The sequence below is a fragment of the Miniopterus natalensis genome, chromosome 3, assembly GCF_054644295.1.
Source record: "Miniopterus natalensis isolate mMinNat1 chromosome 3, mMinNat1.hap1, whole genome shotgun sequence".
Classification (NCBI taxonomy): Eukaryota; Metazoa; Chordata; class Mammalia; order Chiroptera; family Miniopteridae; genus Miniopterus; species Miniopterus natalensis.
Genome location: NC_142083.1, coordinates 95,368,260 through 95,383,422, shown reverse-complemented (window position 1 = coordinate 95,383,422; position 15,163 = coordinate 95,368,260). Strand labels below are relative to the sequence as shown.

At 43.8% G+C, this 15,163-nt stretch overlaps 1 protein-coding gene and 1 pseudogene across 3 annotated transcripts in view; both read left to right on the top strand.

Moving 5' to 3' along the window:
* FAM234A (family with sequence similarity 234 member A) overlaps positions 1–15,163 on the top strand; it is a 30,285-nt gene that overhangs the window by 5,636 nt on the left and 9,486 nt on the right. For 2 of the 3 annotated variants that reach the window (XM_016216240.2, XM_016216241.2), the window contains exons 1-2: positions 667–1,532; positions 14,584–14,672. The gene's annotated coding sequence lies outside the window, so the exon portion shown is untranslated. Of the gene's footprint in view, positions 1–666; positions 1,533–14,583; positions 14,673–15,163 lie in introns of those variants that run through there. The other variant, XM_087815758.1, reaches the window with a different exon arrangement.
* On the top strand, positions 10,660–12,909 carry LOC107539668 (ADP/ATP translocase 2 pseudogene; annotated as a pseudogene).

Sequence of the window (15,163 nt, the reverse complement as noted above, 5' to 3'; positions counted from 1 at the left end):
CTGACAAAGGTTTAATCTCCAAAAAAGAACGCTAAGAAACAATAAGAAAAAGACAAGCCATTCAACAGGAAATTTGACGAGAGGCGAGAAACTGTCCTGGCCAATAAACATGTGGAAAGTTGCGTTGATAATCAGGGAATGAAAATAAAGCCACAAGCAGATCCTACTTCAAACCCATCGGACTGACAAGGCCACCTCTGGGTGGGGACGACCTCACGCTCACACGGCGCTGGACCCCCACGCGCACGCCTGCTCCACGCGCGTCTCCAGACTGGCTTTTCCGCAAGGTGGGGGAGGGGATCCCCCTGCCCAGCCTAGCGCGGGGCGTAGCTCAGGCGTCAGCCCCGTGGGGGGCGTGGTCCAAACCAGTAGTTGCTTAGCAACCGCGGGTAGTCGCGAGACCCGGCTGTGCGGGCGCGCTTCCGCCCGGCCCCTGCCCGGGGGAAGTGACGCTCGGGGGCGGGGCTGAGGAGGGCGAAGGCGGCGCGGGCGGTGCGGGTGGTGCGGCCGGGAGCGCGCGGCAGCAGGTGAGGTGAGTAAAGGCGGCCTCCTCTTCCTCCTCGCTTGCGCACTACTCGGGGCCCACCTCTTCATTTCTGTACCCGGGATCTCAGCCTCGGTGACCCCAGCCCTGGGGGACCCCGCCCATGTTCGCGCCCACCTCCCTGTGGTATTCGAGTCCACGCGCGTCGGTGAAGCGATGTGGGTGGAAAGGCTGCAGCAGAAGCCGGGGCCAGCCAGTCCCGCCGGCTCTTCCAGCCCCAGAGGGTCAGCAGACCCGGTTTCCGCTGCTCCGACTTAAGTTGCGTGGAGTTTGAGCCTCTTTCCCCCAAAGACAGAATTTTAACTCCCGGTAGGAAACTTCCCGCCCCGTGTTGCCTGCACGATAGGTTACACTGGCCATCGCTATTTATCTTCTTGAGGGTGCTGCCTGGGTTGCTTGAGATTAACTAAAACCATGTAATACGAAAACGGAATGTCCATGAGAAGTCTCTCACAAGGATCAGGACATTGTTAAACTGGCAGAGTAACCCAAAGCTCGGCTGATGTTTACTCGTCTGTAGGGAAGAGCGCTCGTGTATAACCTGTCTTACTGAACATAAAAGCCAAGCAGAGTTTAAAAGGGGAAAAAGAACATTATCGGCCTGTGAAAGAGTTCCCAGCTCCTCCGTGAACTAATTGGCCGAGAGCTAACAAGGAGAGGGTACGCCTTTGAACAGAATGATAAGTTATCAGGGTAGGCACTTGCAGTTACTTGCTGTTCTTGAAGAAACCCTGTGATTTCAGCTGAGGAGCTCGTGTTTTGTGCTCATCTCCAAGTACTGGGCTGCTAATGTCTTTCTAATGACTTCCAGATTGCGCCACTTATTTCGTTGCAATTTCTCAGTGAGCATCCAGCAGCTTAAACAACAAATACTGAGCGTCTGCTGATTGCCAGGCATAGTTTGAGGTGTGAAGATATAGCACTCAACAAAACAACTCCCATCCTCAAGGAACTTCAGTTCTACAGGAGGATACAAATAGCAAATAAGGTAAATAAGCAAAATATGGATCATGCTAAAGAGAAAATGCAGAGCAGGGAAAGATGAAATAAAGGAAATGACCCTGGTGTCAAGTGGACATTTATTAGGGCATTTTACCAGTTTTCCGGGTCTATGTTGCATTGATTGGAGTGCTTTTGACTTCAAGTGTCAAGAAACCATTAAAACTAGTGTAACCTATGGAGGGAATTCCACTGGCTTTAATACAGGAAAGTCCAGGGGACCAGGAGTAGATGGGGCTAAGGGCTTACATGAGATCAGGATTTGGTAATGTGGTGCAGGTGGGGTCTTATTGGTCCCCTGGTCTCCCACACACCTTCTCTTTGCCCTGTTTAAATCTGTGTTGGTTTTTTCCCTTAGGTGTCTGCCTTCATTCTACTTACTTGTAGTAGTTACCTCCTGCTGTGTAACAAATCAACACAAAGTTTAATGTGTTTGTCGATGTAAGAATGTCCAAACCTATAGAAAATTTTTATGACTTTATTTGATCCAAAAGTGATGGTAATTGCTAGAGAGCAAGATTTCAGATGCTCTGGAGAATAACAGTTTTGCAGTTTTTATGCATTTGAGATTAAGGAGTGAAAATAGGGAAGATTATGTGGAGGTGGGAGAAAGCAAGGCGGGGATCCAATTGCAGGACAGTTAAGATTGTGTGCTCTAGCCCTAGCCAGGTTTGCTCAGTGGTTAGAGCATCTGCCCCAGGACTGAAGGACCCTGGGTTCGATTCCGGCCAAGGGCATGTACCTCTGTTGCAGGCTCAATCCCCAACCCCAGTCGGGGTGCATGTGGGAAGCAACCAATCGGCATATCTCTCTCTCTGTCTCCCTTCCACTGTCTAAAAAAGCAGTGGAAAAAATATCCTCAGGTGAGGATTTAAAAAAAAAAAGATTGTGTGCTCTCTTGAGGGTGGTCACAATTTCGAAGGACAGGTTTGAAAGGAGGCATTTCAAAGGTGTGTTAACCTACAGGCACAAAAACAATGGACAGGGCTTGCTTAAAAACCTTTTACCAAAGAAATTACAGGACTGGGGTATGACTACCCACCATGACCTATCCAGATAGGAATTTATGATTTATTACTTTATTTCATCCACAAATTCAAACACATTATCTCCCAATTTCTATGGGTCAGGCATTCAGGAGTAGCTTAGGTAGGTGATTATGGTTTATCACCTACGGTCAGTGATTGTGGATGAGTATAAAGGAGGAGGTCAGGTTCGAGTGGGTTTTAAAGGTATGTAGGAGTTACTAGATGAAGTCAGGCAGAGGAACAGTGTGTACAAAATATCAGCAGTGTGACTGGGAAATAGATGTTGGGCATAGGGTTTTAGGAGAGATGGCACTAAAGGTAGGCAAGAGCGAGGTGGTGAAAAGACCTAGAGCCAAATTGGGGTGCCTGAACTTTGTTCTAAAGTTGTAAAGGGTCTCTCAAGAGTTTTTAAGCAAGGGAATGACATGATCAGGAGATGTCTTAGAATGCTGTCTCTTGCAGTTTCAAGGAAATATTTGAGAGGGCTACAGAAGTCCAGGTAAGAAGTTATAGAAATAGGATCTAAAGCAGTGGCTGTTGGAAGGAGGAGCTAAATCGAAGAGATAGATAAGTTACAATCTGCAGAATTTGTTGGATATTGCCCTGGCCAGTGTGGCTCACTTAGTTGAGCATGATCCCATGCACAGAGAGGTCTGTTCCCTTCCAGGTCAGGGCACATGCCCAGTTTCAGGCTCTGTCCCCAGTAGGGGGCGTGCAGGAGGCAGCCGATGGGTGTTTGTCTCTCTCCCTCCTCCTCCTTCCTTTCTCCCTCTAAAATCAATAAATTTTAAAAAAAGATTTTTTTAAGTGGGAGGGGGAGGGTACTGATTCCTAACTGAAGCAGATGCTTTGGGATCAAGTAACAGCTAAAGTGGAGCAAATTTTTAAATTTTTAAAAATTGATTTGAGAGAGAGAAACATTGATTTGGTGTTTCACTTATTTACATATTCATTGGTTGATTCATGTATGTGCCCTGAACAGAAATCAAACCTGTCACCTTGGCATATCAGGGACAACACTCTAACCAACTGAGCTACCCTAGCCAGGGCTATGGAACAAATTTTTAAATTTGGAGATGGGGAATGTGGGAGAAGTGCGCTGGCTTATAGGTAAAAATGATCATGTATGTGTTGTTAATTGTTGAACCTGGGTAATGGGTACATGGCCTGGTGGTCTCTACTTTTATGAATATGTAAACATTTACATGACAAAAAGTTTTTGTTTATAGTGTTTTGGTTTTTTTAATCCTCACTTGAGGATGTCTTTTACTGATTTGAGAGAGAGAGAGAAAACAACGATGTGAGAGAGAAACATACATCAGTTGCCCCTTATGCACCCCGACTAGGAATTAAACCCTCAACCTTCTGGTGTGTGGGGCAGTGCTCCAACCAACTGAACCACCAGCCAGGGAGTGACAAAAAGGTTTTAAAAGTAATGCTTAAGAAAAGTAAGTAAATTGAAGATAGGGCCTACTCGTCTTATAGTGTTGATCAAAAGTGATCAAGCAAGAGTTATACGTCATCTTTTTGAGATTTTGCTTTTCCCTTTTCCCTTCCTTAATGTAAGGATAAAAGAAACACTGATTTCTGGGGGAGTCAAAGGAAATGAAATCTGCCTTAGAATTCAGGGAAAAGGCTTACTCTATGTTATTTTCTGGACAAGCCTGCACAGTTTATTCTATGTAGTAGTTATTTGTCTGAAATGCAGATAAATATTCCTCCTTAACTTATTTTAAGGAGGTACTGTGAGCCATCCTCAGGTACTTCAAAAGTTTTGCACTTTGTAACAGAAAGAAACTGCGTGTTGAGGTCTGTGAGAGCTGCTGACTGCATTTGCTGTGACGTATTTGCCATTATCTGGGCACTATGACCTTAAAATTTTCCCTCACTTGAAATATGATTAAGGGCCTATTCTTTGTCTCGGGCTTATTTGCTTGGTGAAGTGAGGAAATAGTTGTTCAGCTGTAAACAATTAAACACTAGCCGCCATTGTCTGACTTTTGCTTTGCTCAGTGGAAAATCCAGTGCTGCCTAGTTGGATATTGTGGGTGTTTCCCAAATAGTCACGTGGAATTATCAGAGTATTTGGGCCACTCTTGGCCATGACACAGGTCTCCTAATGAAACTGCCAGCTTTAGGGCCAAGCATTTGAGCACACTTGATATAAAATCAGTTAGAAATTACAGATCATGAAGTCTGCAAGAAGACAGGCCCTGGAGTGAAGAGACTGATTGTGCATTATTTATTGCACTTGTCGTTTTGTCCAGGGCTCCATAAACCTCTCTCCCTTCCATTTAACTGACATTTACTGAGTGTCTACCACATGTTTGGCACAGGGGATGCAACAGAGTCCTCCAGCCCTTAAATAGCTCTCAGAAGGAGTATCAGGAGTGCTTTGAAGGAAAAAGGCCAAGTTCTCTGGGGTGGAAGGTGGCTAACCCCAGGTCAGTAGTGCTCACACAAGGCTTGATGCTGCTCCAGCTGAGGCTTAAGGGACAGAGAGAGGGCTTCCCAGGTAGGAAGACCAGCATGTGGAAAGTGTTGAAAATCAATATTCCTTACTGGTCAAGTCATAGCACAAGCCAGTTGGACAAAGGCAATTTAATAAAACGACACAAATGCGCAGTGAATACTGTAGTGTGTCCCTCCCCCCCTTATTCATGGGGAATGCATTCCAAGATCCCAGTGGATATCTAAAACCACAGATAGTACCAAACCCTATATATACTATGTTTTTCCTTTTATTTTCGTACCTATGGTACAGTTTAATTTATAAATTAGGCACAGTAAGAGAAAAACAATAATAACAAAATAGAACAGTTATAACAATATACTGTAATAGGTTATGTGCATGTGGTCACTTGTTTCAAGGAATCACTTGCCATTTAATATTTTCAGACTGTGGTTGACCATGAGTAACTGAAACCAAGGGTAAGCGGGGGACTACTCTACATGACAACATGCAGCCTATACTGTTCTATTCAATTCCTATTTTTCAGAAAATAGCCCAACTGGGTATAAATTAGGGGTGAAGTTCCCCCAAAAGAAAGAAAGAAATCTCTCCTCTCACCCAGACCTTAAGGGTGACTTTTGACCTCATCAACACGTAGTGCCAGAGTGGTGAGGTGATCTTTTCAGTTTTTCAAGCCATTGACAAAAGCCTTTCAGTTTTTGTTACTAGGTGGTGAAGCTAGATAGTAAAGTTAATCTATAATCAGAGCTTTCCCCTAAGTATTCCTTACATATTTTCTCCATTAAAAAAAATTATTTCCTCCAAATGTCTCCTCTGCTTATATAAATGTATTTTTTTCCTCTCTCCGTTTTTTAATTCGCAGTTATACTTTTCCCCCTCTTGTTTTGTTTGTTTAAATTTGCAGTAGCCTTTGATTTAAATAGTGTCCACTTTCTAATACTGTGGTGGAGGAGTGCAAGAAGTAGATGTTCAGAGTGACGGGAAGCATCAGTTGGCTATGCTAGAATTCTGGGCACAGAGGCCAGCTGCCTTCATTATCCCGCACAGCGATCACACTGTAGGACCAGGCTCTCAAAATTCTCAGGTGTAATCTAAGTTATGCCTTTAAGACATGCAGTTAAAAATAAAAATTTTACTTAAACCAATTTAAAAATATATATATCTTTATTTCTTTTATTTGTATTTTTTAAATATATATTGATTTCAGAGAGAGGAAGGGAGAGGGAGAGAGAGATAGAAACATCAGTGATGAGAGAGAGTCATTGATCGGCTGCCTCCTGCATGCCCCCCACTAGAGATCAAGCCCACAGCCCAGGCATGTGCCCTGACTGGGAATCAAACCACAATCTCCTGGATCATAGGTCAATGCTAACTGCTGAGCCATGCCTGGCCAGGCAAATTAAACCAATTTTTAAATATGCAGACTTCCTTTTAGGTTCAAGTGCTTAACTCTGAAACCTGATCTCTTTGACTCGTTTGAAAATTCCTTTTTAAAATGCTGTAAAATTCAAAATTTAAAAATTGGAGAGGAGGGAAGTGAGTCGGGTGGATTTTTATTAAAGTACCTTGAAATGACCTTTTCTTGAAAAACAATTATCAAATTTTAGTTGAAAAACTTAGACCCCCTACTTTCATAGTATCTGTAGAATTGCGTTATCTGTTCTGGCTGTTTTCCAGTTTTCCTTCTGCCCTTGGTACAATTTTTATACTTTCTTTCTTCATCTATTAAAAACATTTAGAGACTTTTTTTTTTTTAATTTTCTGTTCTCTCTGACTCAGTATACACTTGCTAGAGAAAAAACTCTGAGAAAAAGGAGACACCCTTTATTTCCTTTCTGCATGTACTATAGCATTCCTGCCCTTAAAAAGTTAATGAGCTGCATTAACTGTTGTTTTATTTTATTGTTTTTCCCCATAGTTAAGAGTTTCCACCCTGCATGGCATAGCCTGTGCACTCTGGGAGTGATACCGGAAGGGGGAGCCTAGCCCTTGGTGGGTCTGTCTGAGCCAGCCAGTAGTGTGGGTTCTTGACTTCATGTAGGAAAAATTCCACAACGTGAGTTCAGGTGACTATGAGGGAACATTTATTAAAACTGTGGACAGTAAAACAAGAAAGGGCTTAGCATAGAAGAAGCAACTGGAGAGCCTAGGCTGGGCTGCCCTAGCTCTCTGGGAAGTCAGAGGAAAGGGGGCCTTGGGATCAGCTTCTGGGGTTAGCCTGGGATGAGCTGCTGCTGCCCATTGCTCCCCTAGTTGCAAGCCTGGTGGAGTCCTTGAGGGTTTAGGAGATGCATGCCTGTGGGGGAAGAAGAGAGGAAAGGGAATGGCGGGGGCTACTCCACAGAGCAGGAATCTTAGGAGAGGTCTTGAGGGAGAGTTTCAGCAGAATATTAATCAGTTTTCTAGGTGTGTTCCTCCAGGGCCATGGTTTCCACCAATTGGTCAGTCATTGAACCTGGTCCTGGTGTCACCCACCTGATTCTGACACTTTTCTAGGTCTGGAGCTGAAATACAACTGAAGTCTAGATGTTATCTCTAGGGAGGTGACCTTCTGTACCTGTTGTAAATTGCTCTGCCAGTTTGTTCAGCTCTCTGTCTCAGTTTCCCTATTCCACTTGTCCTGGCTTACTGGCCTGTCTCAGGAGGACAGGGGTGGCAGCTACAGTGGCCTTTAACAGACACACCTACAGTAGCCGGGTGTGTCTGTTTCCTCATAGTTCCTTAGTGCCAGGGGAATAACTTTGAAAATCCATGCACAAGGATTATATGTTTGTTTCACTTCAGGTTGTCCTTAGAGTCACATCTTTTACCTTAATATGTGTCATATTGGTACATTTTCTTTCTCATCCCTCACATTTTTCTTCTTTTTTTGTTTGTTTACTGGATCTTAAGTCAAAATGTAGACTTTATAGTTATCATTTCAGAAGCTCAGAATTGATAGGAGGAAATTCCAATCAATGACAGTCTGAAAATCCTGTGACTCAGTTTCTAATTTCTGTCCTCAAGACCACCAGCTTTCCCTGGCAGGTTTGGGTCAGTGATTAGAGCGCGGGCCCTCAGACTGAAGGGTTCTGGGTTCAATTCCGGCCAAGGGCACGTACCTTGGTTGGAGGCTCGATCCCCAGCCCCAGTCCAGGCATGTGCAAGAGGCAGCCAATCAATGTGTCTCTCTCACATCGATGTTTCTCTCTCCCTCTCTCCCTTCTGCTCTCTCTGAAAAGCAATGGAAAAAATATCCTCAGGTGAGGGTAAAAAACAAAACAACTACAAAAAAACCCACCAGAGTTTTTAGAAGTGACAGAAAAGTACATTTCATGCAAATGAGGTAAAGATACAAACCTCTTAATCTCATGATCTTTTCCCTTTATTATTTTTTCTTTACCTGGTATATCTTCACAGCTTTTATTTTAGATGAAAATTGCTTAACTTCTTTTTGGTATCTGGAAAGCATTCATTTAATTTCATATATAGGGTGGGGCAAAAGTAGGTTTACATTTGTGAGTATGGGAAACACAGAGTTTATTCTTGTATTATTATTTTTTAAAATATGTCTTTATTTAAAAATATGTCAATAAAGAGGGAGAAAGGGAGAGAGAGAGATAGAAACATCAATGATGAGCCATTGATCAGCTGCCTCCTGCATGCCCCCCACTGGGGATCGAGCCCGGAACCTGGGCATGTGCCTTGACCGGGAATTGAACAGCGATCTCCTGCATCATAGGTTGATGCTCAACCACTGAGCCACACCGACCGGGCTATTATTTATTAATTACTGTATTATTTTCCATAGGAACAGCTGTAAGCCTACTTTTGCCCCACTCTGTGTATGTGGACAAATATGGATTTTGTTTCCTTTTAAGATCTGTTGACTTGACATGAACAAATGTTAACAGTTCCCTGGGACTCCTATTCTCCAGACTTCTCACATTGAATTTTGCCACCTTAGAGATACACATTTTTGTCCCTAAGCTGGACTTTCAGGAGCCTCTGTCTTTTAGTGGACATAGTTATTTAAAGTCCATATGCCTAGTGGCTATGGGTCTTTCCTGTGCTAGTAAATGAGGAACCAAGAAACACACACACTTGATATCAGGGATATAGTTTGTCCAGGTGTGTGGTTTGCAGATACCCCATTGTGGTATTAGAGGCAAAATACCTTTAAGTTTCTCTTATTCCATCTTTTTTTTTTTGGTTAGGTTAATCCTCACTGGAGGATATTTTTTCCATTGATTTTTAGAGAGAGTGGATGGGAGGGAGGAGGGGAGAGAGAGAAACATCGATGTGAGAGACATGTTGATTGGTTACCTCCCACAGGCGCCCCAACGGGGGCCAGGGATCAAACCCTCAACCCTTCAGTCCACAGGCCAACACTCTAACCACTGGGCCAAACCAGCCAGGGCTCTTATTCCATCTTTATCTGGAACTTAACTGTCAGGAAGAAGCCTCTTGTACTTTATTTTTGAGTCTGTTTAGATCAGGTCTCCATGGCAGGGCCTGTAGCTCTCCCAGCTCCGTAGCTCCCGCAGGTGCTGCTACTGCTCCAGGAAACCAAAATGATGACTGACAATATTCATAACTTTTCAGAAAATGTAAACTGACAGGTTCAGGAAGCTGAGCAAACCTTAAACAGGATAAACCCAAAGAAATCCATGCCAAGACATTATAATTAAACTTCTGAAAACTAAAGACAAAAAAAGAACTGACAGGTTATTTATGGGGAAAACAATTCAAATGACAGTAGCTTTCTTGCTGGAAACCTTGGGCCAGAAGGGAGTGGCATAACATGTGTCAGGTGCTGAAAGAGAAGAACCTATCGAACCCAGAGGGCTTGTTTTGTTTGTTTTTTAATCCTCACTGGGAGATATGTTTTTTATTGATTTTAGAGGGAAAGGGAAGGGAGAAACATCAGTCAGTTGCCTCCCAGATATGTGCCCTGACCGGGGATCAAACCTGCAATCTTTTGGTACATGGGACGATGCTCCAACCAGCTGAGCCACGCAGCCAGGACAACCCTGAGTTTTTTTCGTTTTGTTTTGATTTTGGGAGTATGTTTATTAAAGCTTGGGACAGTGAAACAAGAAAGGGCTTAGGGTAGAAGAAGCAACAGGAGAGAGACAAGGTGGGGCTGCTGTTACCTCACTGGAGAGTCAGAGAAAAGGGGGCCTTGGGGATAGGTTCAGGGGGTTAGCTGAACGAGCTGAACCTTCCCGTTGCTCCCCTGGTTGCACGTTTCGTGGGGACTCCTAGAGTTTAGGAGAAAGAAAATTCATTTGAAAGGGAGATTTGAGCGTGTGTGCCCCAAGAAGGGCTCACCTCAAACCCTGAGTTTTATACCTGGTGAAATGATTCTTCAGGAATGATGGAGAAATAGACACTTTCAAAGGAAGGAAATAAATTTGTTGCCAGTAGACCAATTGTAAAAGAATGACTGAAACAAGTTTTTGAAACAAAAGAAATGATAAAAGAAAGAATCTTGGAACATTAGGGAGAAAAGAAAATAGAAAAAGCAAAAATATGAGTTTTTTAAATTGATAGTTGAAGCAAAAACTATAATATTGGTGTGGTTTACACTGTATGTAGAGGAAATATTTAATACAATTATACACAGGGGTAGGTAAAAGGACGTAAAGGGAGGTACGGGTTCTCTACACTTCACTTGAAGTTGTAAAATGCTGGCATCAGTAGATTGCATTAAGTTAGGTGTGTCTGATGTAATACTCAGAGCAACACTATAGGTAAATCAAGCTGGAGGTCTAAGCAACATTCAAGTAACCCATAGGAAGTCAGGAAAAAGAGAACTGAAAAACAAAAAACAGGGAACAAACTACTAAAAGGCAAATTAAAGGCCTAACATCGATAATTTCCTTGAAAGTGAATGGTCTGAAAATAAAATATTGGCAGAGTGGATTTTAAAAAAATATTCTAGCTCTGGCCGGGTAGCTCAGTTGGTTAGAACATCGTTACAATATGCCAGGGTTGCAGGTTCGATCCCTGGTCAGGGCACATACAGGAAGCAACCAATGAATGCATAAATAAGTGGAATAACAAATCGATGTTTCCCTCTCTCTCTCTTTCCCCCTTCCTCTCTTTCTCTCTAAAAATAAGTAAGTAAATAAAAAATTTTTTGCCCTGGCCTGTGTGGCTCAGTTAGTTGAGCATTGTCCTGAGCACCCAAAGGTTGCCAGTTGGATTCCCCGTCAGGGCACATGCCCAGGTTTCAGGTTCCATCCCTGGTCGAGGTGCATGTGGATGGCAGCCGATTGATGTCATCAATGTTTCTCTCTCACATCAATGGTTCTCGCTCTCCTCTCCCTTCCTCTCTCTCTAAAAATCAATAAAAACATATTTTTAAAAATAAAATAATTAAAAATTTTCTACTATTTTTCATTACTATATACCCCCTCTCTGCCCTCTTCCACTTCTACCCACCCCTAATTTTTTTTTTTTAATGATACATATGTTGTCTAAATGAAACCTACTTCAAATATACTGAAACTGAATTAAAAGTAAGAGGACGGTCGTAAAGCCTCAGGGTCCCAGCTGGTTATGAGCCCAGCCATGCAGTCGCCTGCTGCTTCTTTCCTTTCAACATGATAGATGCCTCTGTGTCCTTCTCCAGGGACTTCCTGGCAGGTGGAGTGGCCACAGCCATCTCCAAGACAGCATTAGCGCCCATGGAGCAGGTCAAGCTGCTGCTGCAGGTGCAGCATGTCAGCAAGCAAATCACTGCAGATAAGCAATTCAGGCGCATTATAGACTGTGGGGTTCATATCCCCAAGGAGCAGGAAGTCCTGTCCTTCTGACGTGGTAACCTGGCCAATGTCATCAGATACTTCCCTACCTAAGCTCTCAACTTTGCCTTCAAAGATAAATACAAGCAATTCTTCCTGGGTAATGTGGACAAGAGAGCCCAGTTTTGGTGATACTTTGCAAGGAATCTGGCATCAGGTGCTGATGGGGCCACCCCTTGTGTTTTGTGTATCCTCTTGATTTGCCTGTACCCATCTAGCATCTGATGTGGGTGGGCAAAGCTGGAGCTGAAAGGGAATTCAAAGGCCTAGGTGACTGCCTATTTAAGATCTACAAGTCTATACCAAGGCTTTAATGTGTCTGTGCAGGGTGTTATCTACCAAGCAGCCTACTTCTCAGTGTCTGTGACCCTGCAAAGGACATGCTTCCAGATCCCAAGAACACACATCTTCATTGTCTGGATAATCCCACAGCAGTGGCTGGGTTGACTTTCTAGCCATTTGACACTGTTTGTAGCCAGGGCACAAAGGAACTGATATCCTGTACTCAGGCACACTTGACTGCTGGAGGAAGAGTGCTTGTGATGAAGGCAGTGAAGCTTTTATCAAGAGTGCATGGTCCAGTGTTTTCAGAGGCATGGCTGGTGCTTTTGTGCTTGTCTTAGATGATGAAATCTAGAAGTTCACATAAATCATTTCCTAGTCTTCCCTCCCCTCAGCCGCTGTGAATAGGCATGCTGTATTATGTAGCATATCTTGGACATTCTTGACAGACTGTGATCTGTTTATCAGTGGCAACTATTTACTGGTTGAAAGTGAGAAGCAATAATATTCCTCTGACCAGTTTTCTCTTAAAGCCAGTTCTGTGATGGTGATGGGACTCAATTATATTTTTTACTTCAGTCACTCCTAATAAACAACAAATTTGAAGAAATGAAAAATATCTGAGCCCTAGCCGTTTTGGCTTAGTGGTGAGAGCGAATGTCTGTCTCCGAAGGGTTCTGGGTTTGATTCCAGCCCAGGGCAGGTACCTTGATTGCAGGCTTGATCCCCAGCCCCAGTCGGGGCGAGTGCAGGAGGCAACTAATCAATGTGTTTCCCTGAAATCGATCTTTCTCTTTCTCTCTCTCTCTCTCTCTCTCTCTCTCTTTTTCTCTTTTTCTCTCTCTCCCTTCCTCCCTCTCTCTCTCTCTTTTTCTCTTTTTCTCTCTCTCCCTTCCTCCCTCTCTCCCTCCCTCCCTCCCTCCCCCTTCCACTCTGAAAAGCAATGGAAAAAATATCCTCGGGTGAGGATTAAAAAAACAAAGAAAGAAAAGAAAAGATGTTACTGTTCTGCTGGTATATCAGATATTTTTCTTTTTTAGTACAGCATACAGATACTCACTTGGGGCTGGTAAATCTGCCTCTGGTTTATATGGCAGCACTAGGTATACTAAAATTGTATTTCTGTAAAGAACACCAATACTCTTAGTTTGCTTAGGAAATCTGCAAGCTGAGAAGTCTGAGGAGATCTGAGGATGACTAGGAAAAGCTCTCTTCCTTGGTTAATGTAGAACTGCAAGTTCTGAACTACCAGTATCAGCCCTACTGTCCAAAAAGTCCATGCAGCCCAAGCTCAGTCTTCAGCTTCACATCGGGAAAGCCAAAAGCAGAGGGCCACTGGCCACAGTGGGAGCCTGCTCCCTGCGTGCTCACTGCCTCCTTTTTTCCACATTTGTGAAACCCCCTTGTAGAAAATAATTCCTATAGGGGCAGGAGGTCGAAAGACTTGACTGGAAGACTTTTAAGGAGCCTTGTAAAGAGTTTATGTTCCTTAGTGAAGTTCAGGTTTTAAGAATCTCAAATAGTAGACCCTTGACTCCTTGGAAAGCTTCAGACTTGAAACAGTTCTTTTAACAGAAAAAGAGGAAGCCGGTGAAACAATTGAGATCTCCTAATGTCTGGAGAAGAGTCACATTTTAAAAACACACTTTCTGTGTGTCAGTACACAGAGCATTACTGGAGGGAGCCATGAGAAACTGCTACCATGCTTCCCCTCTTGAGCTTGGGGGCCACAAGAGGGAGGGAGATTTATGCTTTTACATCTTTTTTTAAATATATTTTTATTGACTTCCGAGAGAGGAAGGGAGAGAGAAAGAGAGATAGAAACATCAATGATGAGAGACTCATTGATTGGCTGCCTCCTGCACGCCCCTCCTTGTAGATCGAGCCCGCAACCCGGGCATGTGCCCTGACCGGGAATCAAACTGCAATCTCCTGGATCCTAGGTCGTCGCTCAACCGCTGCGACACGCCTGTGGGACTAACATGTTTCAGATGCATTATGTATATTGCTGACTTAAAAAAAATAAAATCCCAGACCACATCAGTACTAATTGCTTTGCACTGTCCTTTGTTCTTAGTTTTAGGGACCCATGTAGTGTAGGGTTTCTGAGACTGATGAGGAAAAGGAGCAGTTTAGCCTGATTGGGCTCTGCATTTGGATTTACTTTACCTAGCTTGCAGACAATTCCAAGGAAAGGAAACCCCAAAAGCGGCCTCAGGCGGCTTGATTACTGGGAGAGGCTCTTCTTCCCCTTGCTTTACTATCCTTCTTGCTGGCAGTGGGGGTGGAGTCTTCACCCTAGAGGCCAGGAAACAAGAGAAACCTAGTCATCATCTGATAGCAAAAATGGAATGACCAGATAAGGGAAGGGCAGAGAATCCTGGCTCTGGAAGGACCTGCATCCTTCACCGGATGCATTCACAAGCTGCCTGAGATGCATTTCACGAACAGCTTTACAATCCCTAGATCGACCTGTGCAGACCCAACCACCAGATGTACCAGTGGCTGTCCGGAAGCTAATGTTGAACACGTCTTCCAGGTGTTCCTGCCACAAGGTAGGTCTGGGAAACAAGGGTCAGAGACTGGATGGGAATAGTGTGTCATTTTGAGCAGATGCCCCTCATTCTTGCACAGATAGTGGTAGGGTGGTTTCCTGCTGTCTCCTGGTAGATGCTCTGGCTTCTGACAGATGAGAGCAGCTTTAGCTCTGAGAGCTTGAGTTTCTGGCCCAACATTTTAAAGCTCATGAGTAAGAGAACTTTAAAGATAGAGCTTTTAAAATCAAGAATTTTAGAATCCTGATTTCTCATTCAGTTTTCTTTCCTTTGCCAAAGGAATTTGTGTTTTAATTAATTCAAACATCTCATCACTGGGGACAAAGTGGCCAGATTTGCTGAGTAAGCAGCTCTCCTGTTGGTCAAGCCCGTTCCCAGGTTCTGTTGCTGGCGCTTTCCCTATTTACCCTCTTAGATGACCTGCCCCACCTCCCCCACACCCATGTCAGATGCTTGGGTTTAGTGAGGTCCCTGGTCATGAGTCACTGTTT